This window comes from Hippocampus zosterae, chromosome 3 (assembly GCF_025434085.1).
Source record: "Hippocampus zosterae strain Florida chromosome 3, ASM2543408v3, whole genome shotgun sequence".
In the NCBI taxonomy this organism is placed as follows: Eukaryota; Metazoa; Chordata; class Actinopteri; order Syngnathiformes; family Syngnathidae; genus Hippocampus; species Hippocampus zosterae.
In genome coordinates, this window is record NC_067453.1 from 15,475,353 (window position 1) to 15,486,446 (window position 11,094).

The window sequence follows — 11,094 nt, forward strand, 5'->3', positions numbered from 1 at the left end:
AACCCTCGTAGTGGACCGCTTGCGATAAATGTAAAAATTATGTCTTTGAATCAAAGGCAAACGCATTCAGAAAAACAAAAGAGAGCTGAAACTTATGGAGGGGTTCTAAAATAGCCTAAAATTTATGACGTCACCGGCTGATAATTCTCAGGCATTGCAGCAATAATAACAAAACGTTTTGATACCTTAATCTTCACAATTTACATATTTTGCACCATAGAGACCCATTATAATTCATATTTTTGAATGCATCGTAAACCTAATGTGTAAACATGCATTTCACGCGATTTTTACGCCAATCGCTTTGTTTTTGCTTGGACATATGTATGCATGCCACATTATTGGGTTGAGGTCATTCCAATTGTGCAACTTTTAGGTGGCGCCAGAGGATCGCCTTTTTGCAGGAGGCTTCAAACCAATGCATTGTACATGAACACGTCCGGTCGGGATTAGTAGGGCTTGGTTGGGACCTCCACAATTTTTTTTTTCCTTTTTCAAAAAATAAAGAATAAAAAATCCCAAAGAACTAATAAAAATTATGTATGTATGGATAACACAGATGCCTCTGAACATTTTGAGTGTTTGAAAAAAAAAGAAAGTTTTTATAACACAAAATACATCATTACAAAATTGTAAAATGCGTAACTTAAGGCCTTTTTAATTTGGAGCACACAAGGGTTAAGTGTGCTACTTGTACCCTATTCTAATCCTCCTACCGGTACATTTAGCGAATCTGGTCATTATCTGCTATGAGATCCTGTTATCTCTAGCGACATGCATGCTTGAACAGCGCCCAAATCATCTCCCATCCATTAATCTGCCATCTGCTTCATTATCACAGTCGCTATTTGCGACGCATTCAGCTCAGGTACACAGACCCTCCCAACATTTCTGGGTTGCCGTGCTCAAGGTGGCACACAAAACAAAGTTAGGAAGGACAGATGAAGCCAAAAGATGCTTTTCGGAGTGAATGCTACCCATGAGTCCCTGGGCATTAAATTGCTATTTCCGGCCTCACTGCACTGGCCGCTATTACAAGCTCTGAGGAGATGCCCAGGTGGGAACTTGGCAATAGAGCAGCGTTTTCTGTTATCGCCGCTGCACGCGGTCCAAAAACTTCCCAAATTAATTATAGGATGACAGGCTGTCCTCGATGGAATCCCAAACGTTATTGTAGTCAAACCTGAAGAAAGGGAAAGTGTTGACAAATACTGTGTGTCTCGGATGCCTGGAGTATGATGAATGAAGCAAAAAAGGTGCATACATTCATTTTGGCTTGAAATATGGCAGGGATTTACAAGCTCTGTCTGAAAATCACTTACCTGAGTGTTAAGTGCATGCGGTTTGAATTTTAGCTCTGTTAAAAACTAACAAACAAATAAACCCATTAAAAAAATACTTCATCTGTAAAATAAAAACCAACTGAATATAATATACTGATCTTGAAATTTGGCATGACTTTTCAAGCCCCATCTGATAATCATTCAATGACCTGAACTTGGAATGCGTCATGAATTTAAGCGCTATTTAAAACAAAACAAAAAAAATCCAGAAATAAAACAAGAAGTGTTATAAAATTGCTAGCTGTTGAAATTTGGCATGAGATTGTTGGGTTAGCTAGAAGTTTAGTGTGTCTTTTCTCATCAACTGCTCAAAAATGGTCAAAGAATTTAAAAAATCTTAAATTTCTAAAGTGGAATGCATTTTCTTTAGAAGGCATGACTTTTCCAGCTACCCATTTCAAAAGAAAGGCCTTCAACTGCACCTGCCTTTGTCATCCTCATTGATCTTGCTGCTTCTAAACTGTTAGATGAGACCATATGTGCCTGGTTGTGTTGGTGTGTAATTACCTGTGCAATTTTATGCCCACGTTTAACGGAGGCAATGGAGCCATTTTGGGAAAATAAACTTTTTAAGCGCTGGATGGTCTGAAGCCCTTAAGTGTAGTCATTTCCTGCTCCAGCTATCTTTTGGATGGCCTGTGTGAATCTAAACTAGACAAAACATTAGACCAAGTCCAAATAGATCCTGTAAACACACTTTTAAACTTGGAACCGCGATTAATACATTCCCGCTGCCCCCGTTTTTTTCCCTAGTCAGAAATATTCCACTGTATGATTTTATACTGTGTAAAAGAATGTTTATTCACTCACACCACGCGTAATCTCACCCCTCTCCTCCTCACACAATTGATCATCTATTTTTTTTTCCACGCTTGAATTTAATGTGCTTCATTTGCCTCTTCTAAGCACTCACTTTCTTAGTACTAATTTTAATGTGAAAACAAAACTCACAACATCTGCATTAACAACGGAAAATGCAAGCACAGAAACCTGTAGTTTAACGGAAGGTAACAACATAAACTGTTGGGAGGGCAGATGTTGCGATGTTTGCTGCCGCCCTCTAGGGTGTCTGAAGTTCACCCGCAAATCAGATTTTTTTTTTCCCCAACACAAAGCAAAGCAAAAAAAAAAAAAAAACATGCTTCCTGCGAGCGGTTTCGTATGTTACACAGTTTGTCCAGTTCAATAAATGATCCTAGTGCAAAGGTGACAATGGCTCCCCTTGAAACAACGAAGCTGTGCGATGCCTCGGTGTGAAAAACAGGTAACCGCGTATGCCGCTCAAGACCTTAAACGTCCGTATTTGTGTCTTCTGCTGCAGAATAAACAAGTAATGAAGGTCACGGTGCTGATTTAGACACGGTGCTTGTCTTACTTTGAAAGGACACATCTTCTATTATTCTTCCTGCATGAAGAACAAGAGGACCATTTGCCACGCTAGCCAGGCAGATACGGAAATTCACTTTGCATGCTGGCTCACAGTTGGGTCGAGTCGGCTCCAAAACAGACCACCGAGCAGCAGAGATCGCAATGTAAATGATTCTGGATGACGTTCCAGGCCTTTATTTTCTGCACTGTTAGACAGCCCCGTGGGATGTCAAATGCTCCTGCTAATATCATCCCAAAGGTGACACTGCCGCCAGTGAGTCACATATACACAAGTAATTGCATACTCCGGGCATACTGTACATGCTGTATAGTGCCGTGGAAAAAGTTATTTGCCCTGTTCCTGAATTCCGATTATTTATTTATCACACTGAACTGTACATTATCCATGAACACACAGTATATTCTGAATCAATGTGATTGTAGCATGATCAACTTCATTAAGAACTCTTCTGAAAAGAAGACTGAGCCAAACATAGACATCTCCACAATCCAAAACAGATCAAATGTAGCATGTACTTTCTTATTTGGATCAATGAAATTGAAATCTCAACGACACAACTAAAGCAGAACCTTGAGACACCCCTTTAGAGACATTCAAGTAAGTTATTGTTATCTTATGTTGCAGTATTTTTATTGCCGTCCTATGTCAAAACGGTTCAGTACAGTAAGCACTGTAATGTTTCAGATCGTTAAGACAATTTTATAAATCACCAACACAAGACAAGAAAATACAAAATGCAGTTTCGAAATGATGATTACATTCAGGGACGTGGGGAAAAATGTAAACGAATCAGACCTCAAAAGTAATTGCAAAATTGAGATGACTGTGTTTAGCCACAATGTTTGGAAAGCCAATTCAATCTCATGTGCCACACCCGGGCTCGGCTCCTGCTCGATTGGTCAAATCAAGAAATCACTTCAAAAGACAAAGGGAAGTGGGTTGTATGAACTCAAAAAGAAACGCATCATGTCACGATTCAAAGAAATTTAGGACCAAATGATAAGTGATTGGAAAAATCTATCCGTCTGGAATTGGTCATAGAGCCATTTCCTAGGATTTATGACTCCAGCAAACTACACTCAGAGCCGTCATCCACAAATAGAGAAAACAAGGAACAATGGTGAATCTTCCCAGCAGTGGTCAGCCAAACCAAAATTAGACTCCAATATGACTGAGTTAGAACAATTCTGAAAAGAAGACTGAGCCAATATTCCTCCACAACAATGGGAAAGACTCATCGACCACCAAGGTCACAAACACATATTTAGGTTCAGCGATCTTTTTTTTCCTCCTCATCGGACCAGATCTGTTTGGATAATTCCCCTCTTAAGGAATAAAATCATAATTTAGAAAGTATTTCTTTCAAGGCACTGATTTTTTGGTTGATGTGTTAAGTGTGTGAGGAACAAGGCAAGTATCTGGCATATGGTAAATAATCATCCAAAAGGCACACCGGTTTGAAATTTTTCGTCCAGGTTCAGCTCATTGGGGTCTATAAAACATACGTAAAGTCTACCTGATGGAATTTGCATAAATTGGGCATAGGGGCATGAGCAAAGCAAGTGTGACAGGTTTATGCAAGATTGGTCCACAGCACTTTGAAAAATTCACTTTGAAGTTTTCTAACAAAAGTTCAGACAAAGAGTTCAGACTATAAATGTAGAACACAGATTTTAGTTCGTTAGTTTACTAAATTTTGCTCACCGGCTCAATTCACTGACACACTTCCATAATATTTTAGCAAGGTTACCAAATAAACATCAGCCAAAGATTTATATTCCAGGGGTGTGGTTTACCAGCGAAATTGCTCGCAATTCACTGATCCTTAATCTAGTCCACAGTGTCAAAATCAAGGTGCGGGGGCCACATCATTTTATGTGGCCCTCTAAAGAAAATCATGCGTGTCAACTTGCGTGACGCTTACTAAAATCTGCACTGAAATGTCAAAATTGTCATGTGTAATAAATGATATTGAGATTTTGCAATCATTTTGTGACCCTTTTTACACTACTTCAACAATAATGCAACAAACCAATAGCTGTTTTTAAGACACATAACAAGGAAGCAGTGACAGCTCCGATGAAGGCTGAAGTGACAGCTGAAACTGTCAGCCAGGTACGAGTTGAAGTGAAACTTCACCAAAAAAGACTGTCTGGAAAAAAAAGAACCTTTCAAACTAATTTAACAAATAAATAGTTGACTTGAGTGATTTCAAAAGTAGTAATCCATCAATTGGTTGTGTACAATTTATGTGAAGAGATGATTAAACATTTATTTGTTTTCACTGTCGTAATGGCCCGCTGAGGGAAACCTCAACTTCAAAGTGGCCCGCGACAAACATGAGTATGACACCCCTGATCTAGTCATTATAAAACCCTGAGAAGATCTGTCCAAAACGTCTGTCATGAAATGTTTCCGGAAGCCATAGGGGTGCCACAACTGCCCCCACATAAGTGTAATCAGCTTGAAAACTCACGCATAATTCCAGCTCAAGGTTCAGACTTTTAGTACCTTAGTGTATTGACTATCCATTTATGAAATTTGAGCTAGATTATTCAAGAAACATGGAGGCTATGTTAAAATTGGCATAAACATATGGTAGGTGGGTTGCATTTAGGATGAGTGGGGGCAAGTAAGCAGGATAAGTAGACATAGTCACGTATTCCCCAAGAACCGGAGACTTGATTTTGCAGCAGACGCGAGTTGAGCATGTGGGGCGGCATACATTAATCACAATGATTTTTGCACAGAGTGACAGATACTCATATCAGCATTTACATAAACAAGGAGAAGTGCTTAGGAATCCAAAACGGTTCCCCATAAAGAATGCGCGGCCTCAGACGAGAACGCCGGTGTAAACGCTGAGCGCGGCGGCGAGGAGCCTCGGGGAGGCTGCAAGCGACAGCAAATAAGAGCGGGAATAAGATGGATGGTGCAAAACAGGAGTCGCCATCTGCAAGTTCAGCTCACATCAATGAGCTTGGAAAAAGTTCAACTGAAACGCGCTTCAGTGGTTCAAATAGTAGAATCACTGTTGTTTGAGTGTGTGTCACAAACACCCCCGATCAAAATGTTGATTATAATATTTCAAAGCAGTTGTTCACAACCGCAGCAAAAGGTGTTTCGACAAAGTATTAACCCAGAGGGCTGAATTCACACTACTGTGTCCCACTTGGTGTCGAGTTTTCACAAACAGTCCAATTTTACACAGTGCAGAGGTGCAGGGATCGATTCCGGCTACGGCCTTCCTGCGTGCAATTTGCATGTTCTCCCCATGCCTGCGTGGGTTTTCTCCGGTACTGCGGTTCCCTCCCACATTTCAGGTTTATGGAACACTCTAAATTGTTCATCTAACGTGTACCCTGCAATTGGCTGGCAACCAGTGCACGGTGTACCCCGTCTAATGCTGAAAGGCAGCTGGGATAGGCTCCAGCATGCCCGTGACCCTCCTGAGGATAAGCGATTAGAAAATGGATGGATGGATATTTGAATCCTGAAATGTGGCAAAAGGTCAAACAGTTCAAGTTTGTCGTCAAGTCAGTATGTTGATATGCGAGTCGAGTACATAGGTGGGTCAGGTAAGTCAGTTATATGCAGGGTAAAAAGGTACATGGATAGGAGATCTAAATCATTCAGCTGTGTAGGTAAGGTTGGTAAATCACATAGGTAGGATAGGTAGGCATGTATGCGTGGAGGTGGGCAACTCAAGTAAGGCTGGTCGGTAGGAAGGCGGATGCATCTAAATGCCAACTCTTCAACGTGATTAGTCATAATTAAATAACTTCCATCCAAAGTGGAGCGTATCCAAATGGGTGTCGCTTTCAGACTATAGCGTGTGAGTGCGCGTAGGTGTGTGTATTCAGCTCTTCACTTGTGTGCTCCTCCAGTGCACAAATTCAGGCAATAGGTGATGCGAAGTGTTTGAAGTGTGGCTGCTGTGGCGGCGGCGACGGCGGCAACCCGAATGTCGGATGGCTTTGTTGCCACATGAAACGTCGTGAAGGAATGAGGGGAGCAGGGGGAGGTGGGGGGAGCTGTTGGAGAGAGACAGAGCGGGATCCGCAGCTGAACCCAAGTAACCCTCTAAGTGAGAATTTAACTCAAAGTTAAACTTTTCCTGATTGTCATTTCGTCGCTACTTCTGCGCCAGAACATTCGAGATGCAACTGTCGTTTTGGACTTCAGTCGAATAAGTTTGGCGGATGGATACACTGGGATTGAGAATAGTGAGTCAAATTGGGAGGTTAAGTCGCTATGAAGTTCATCAGGGAGGGTGTGTTTTAGACCACCTTGCCGTGTAACTAATAAGTATCAACTTTGGAATAAAAAGAAAAAAAATCAAAATAGATTCACATATTTAACATGGTTATGTTCATGCAAGCAAAGAAATGTGTGCCACAGAGACTCAGTGTTTGCAAACTGTATGGAAGAAATCATAAAAACCAATTTGTAGTCAGAAAAAGTAGGCTTCCTGATGACATTTTGTAGTACAGCAGATGTATTTCCAATCTGAAGCTTGAAGTAAGCTCACCCGTTCCCAAAGTGATACCCGTTTAGAGTTCCGTCCTTGATATGGACCATTATCAGCCGTCTGTTGGAGGTGCAACCCACCTTCCGGCAATAGCTAGCAAGGGGTCTTTTGCTTGTTGTTGTTGACTGTAACACAAAGTCATTACAGTGCTTTTTCAATGATGTGGGCCAATGTCAGTATACTCAGATAGGAAAGTAGATCAGCTAAAAATGGTTAGGACAGCTAAATCAAGGAGTGAAGGTAGGTAGATATGTGACTGAAGTAGGTAGGTGTGAAGGCTCATTCACACAAAAATAAAAATGTTTGGAAAGCAAACTTGTAAAATGCAAGTGGGGCACCTTAATTTGACCTTGGTCGACTTTGTAAAAGATGGATTAAAACGCCCAGACTATTGGACTGGAAATCAAATCCCTCTGAATTGTTTACACTTTGGTGAATCAAATTTCGGAAAAGGCTATCTGCACATGCTCCCAACTCCGTGGTTGATGACAACACAGAATTTCATTCAAAAATAGTAGAAGAAGCCAATTTGAGAATCCCATTTGTCATTTGTTATTTCAGGTCTGCATTGAACATCGAGATGAGTTCAAAGTATCTGCAACAAGAATGATCGCGTGAGAAAATGTAACTGTTTTCACATTTGGTGGCAACAGTATTTTATGCCTCATGCGTCACGCTTGCGTTTGCTTGACAGTGATGGGTGAGTTTTTGGGGTGTGAAAGTGTAGAGGGGGCTCGCTTCATTCATACGATTTACATCGCCCACAGCGGTGCGCTCTTTAAACCGCAGCGGGGCCCTTTTATCATAACCTTGATCCCTCCGACTGAGGGCTGACTTGACTGACTTGCGTGTCAGAGCTCAGGTTGTCACGCAAGCACCATGCACATCTAACTTTCCCGCATATATTCTTGTCAACACCTAAATAGTTGCCATATTTTTACGCTTGTGCTCATTTTCGACATATGCCGTGTTCATTTGCTACCAGGCGCCGCCTACAGGCATAAATATAAAGCCACAGGGTTAAACATGCGTTTGCTGCAAAGACACGGAAAGAATAAGATGACAAAGTCGTGGAAGCAGTACATTTCCAAAAAGTTTCCGTTAAAATTACAGCCAGGGAATTTTGGAAACATCACAAATTGGATAACTTCCATGGGAATTAAGTCAGAATTGAGGGTATTTGGAAATGGAAAGAGATAATCTGTTTTTTTGGGGGGGGGGTCATCCATATTTTTAGTTGGGTGTCAATGCAGCACATACACACAGTGTAGCTAAAGTGTGTATGAGACAGGTGTGAAAAGGGTCCTCAAATTCTTGATCGCTGAGGTATTTTGACAAAAGCAAGTCACATGGAACTTGACTGAGAGACATGGGAACTGTTTTCAAAAAATATATATATATACAGTGGTGCCTTGAGAAACACTGAAGTGACTCCCAGGTTTGTCAAGCTACGAGCACTTTTTTTTTCATGAGATACGAACAGAAACCTGAGATACAAATATGCTTCACACCCCAACCGCTACACAGTACCAGCAAGCATTACAACACCTGTGGGGTTTGAGAACAAACCGAATGATGTTTTGGAGCGGCAAAATGCAGACACAGACAAAGTGTGGACAACAAAAATGTTTATCAAAAAACGCAAAACCGACAAAGTCTAAACAAACCTAAATCGCTGGTCACCAAGAGCCAGGAAAGACAAGCCATAAACAAAAAAGCGCTTGAAAAAGGCAAATGACATGACGAGAGTCCAATTTACATGAACAAACAAGAACAAAATCTAAAAGCTGAAATAAAACCAGTACTTAAAAAATGAGGAACGAAGAGAGCAAAATGACTATGAACAAGCTGGAGAGTCGTGAAAACAACCCTTGACAATGACTAGGCAGCGTTGCGGTCCTTTCATATACAGCAAGGCTTGATTGGAAACAAGGAACAGGTGCGCCTGCTGGAGGGAAACGCCCTTCACACCATCTGGGGCTGAAAACAAAATCAACACAGAGAAACATGACAATGCCTGGCCAAAATGAGTTCACATTGGCAGTGAAAAGACAAATCAGCTGGTGCTGCGCTACTTGGCCAAGCGACAATAGACGCCACAGAAGAAGAACGCCAAGGACAGACACCACGTTAGGCACAGTACAATCATACAGTATGATGGGTTTTCTTTTTGACAGGTTCTGTGGACAAAGAATTTCACCATTTTCTGTTTCATGAGATTTTTGCACAACAGTAACTCAGATTACGTGTATTGTAAAATAAGTCATATTTGCAACCACAAAGCCCCTTCCAAAACATTTCCTTTCCGTCTGAGCTGTGCATTATCAGGATTTGTTGTTACTGTTGCATAAGAAACAGGAAACAACACATTTTAAGACGTGGGCGAAGTGTTGATATGTGAAATGGCAAAAGACTGCCGAAGATGTGGCCTCCTGCCTCCTTGTGCTATTTTGATTTGCAGAGTTGCTTGTGATATGAAAAGACAGCTATATTTCGAAACACGTCATAGCACTTTTGCTTCCTTCACATTGCTAGATTTTCTTAAATGGATCAAATAATAGTGAAGATGAAGTACGGTTCATGAATAAATGGGACAGTTTATTCCTCTCAGGATGCTGCTCAGTTTATCAGCAGTCTTGTGGGAAGTGCTCACTACAATCCATTTGGGTTCTGACTTTGGGTATTAAAAATAAATTATACTCAAATCTTTCCAGTTGGACCAGATGGGATACTCATAACGGAACCAACATATTAGAAACTGCTCTCAGTATGATGGAGTACCATTCGACCACCCATTTCCTGTTGATGTTTTCATGTTTGTTAACAATAGAAAGGAGGGGACTTCCTGGTGGCAATAAAATGCTGAACTACCGCTGGCCTGAAGTGAGACCATGGCAAAACGTTTTTGAGTTTGGGGTTGCGTGGCTAAATATACCACCATTTAAATTTTTTTTCTTCAGTGAATTACCTCTCGTTTTAGTCTTAGGAATGAATCTTAAAATTCATCGTTATTTTAACCATACTTCAGTCATCTTCGCGTAAGGCTATAGTCAAGAGAGAAAGATTCTTTGCGGAACAAGGATGCACAGACCACAAACCAGTGCTCCTCTCAAAATATGCATTCTAATTCTAAGGGTTTTTGCGTGCGGCCTTGAAAAACCCGAATAATCGCCAATATTCGGGTTTTGAAAGGGTGCACGTAAACATAGTCAGTGAATACTTCCTTAACATTAAGTTGCAACAAGAAGGCAGCAAAATAATACTTTGTATTCTCAATCCCTTGAATAACAGCGGAGCGGTGAAAAATAAATATCCAGGTGAATTTGTGAAAACCGAAGCGCGAATATATTGGAGTTCACTTTATGAGTAAATTGAGTTGTGAGCTTGGTCACAGAACAAATGTAAACTCTCAAGTCAAGGTACCACTGGATTCTCAAACTGTTGCTATTTGACCACTTTGTTTGCATCGGTTCACAATGAGGAGAGATGACCCCATTCTTCGAATTGCATTCAGTCACTTTTCAACAATTAATTACACCCCACACATTAACTTGTTGAAGGCTAAAAATTAGTCAAGCCCTTGACCAAATGTGACAGTTCCAAAATGACGTCACGTGACAGAGATGACTGAACCTCCTCATGGAAGGCGTACTGTATTGCATGCCCCGCATTAACAATTCAGCGCCCAAATGTCTATTCATCTGCACGGTCGTCACTGCGAGTCAAAGATTTATTAGCTCTGATTAGCAAATTCATATTTTAGATACCGCAGAGCCCCATCAATATTCAGCGTCCAATTCTCACACACACACACACACACCAAAAAAATG

General features: G+C 41.0%; 1 long non-coding RNA gene across 1 annotated transcript; it reads right to left on the reverse strand.

Annotated features, from left to right (window-relative positions):
• Positions 1-678: 678 nt before the first annotated feature.
• Positions 679-7,375, reverse strand: LOC127597345 (uncharacterized). The gene is made up of 4 exons (XR_007961632.1): positions 7,265-7,375; positions 1,851-1,989; positions 1,323-1,357; positions 679-1,183 (listed from the first exon to the last, which is right to left on the reverse strand). It is a non-coding gene; the product is annotated as an uncharacterized LOC127597345 (long non-coding RNA).
• Positions 7,376-11,094: the final 3,719 nt, after the last annotated feature.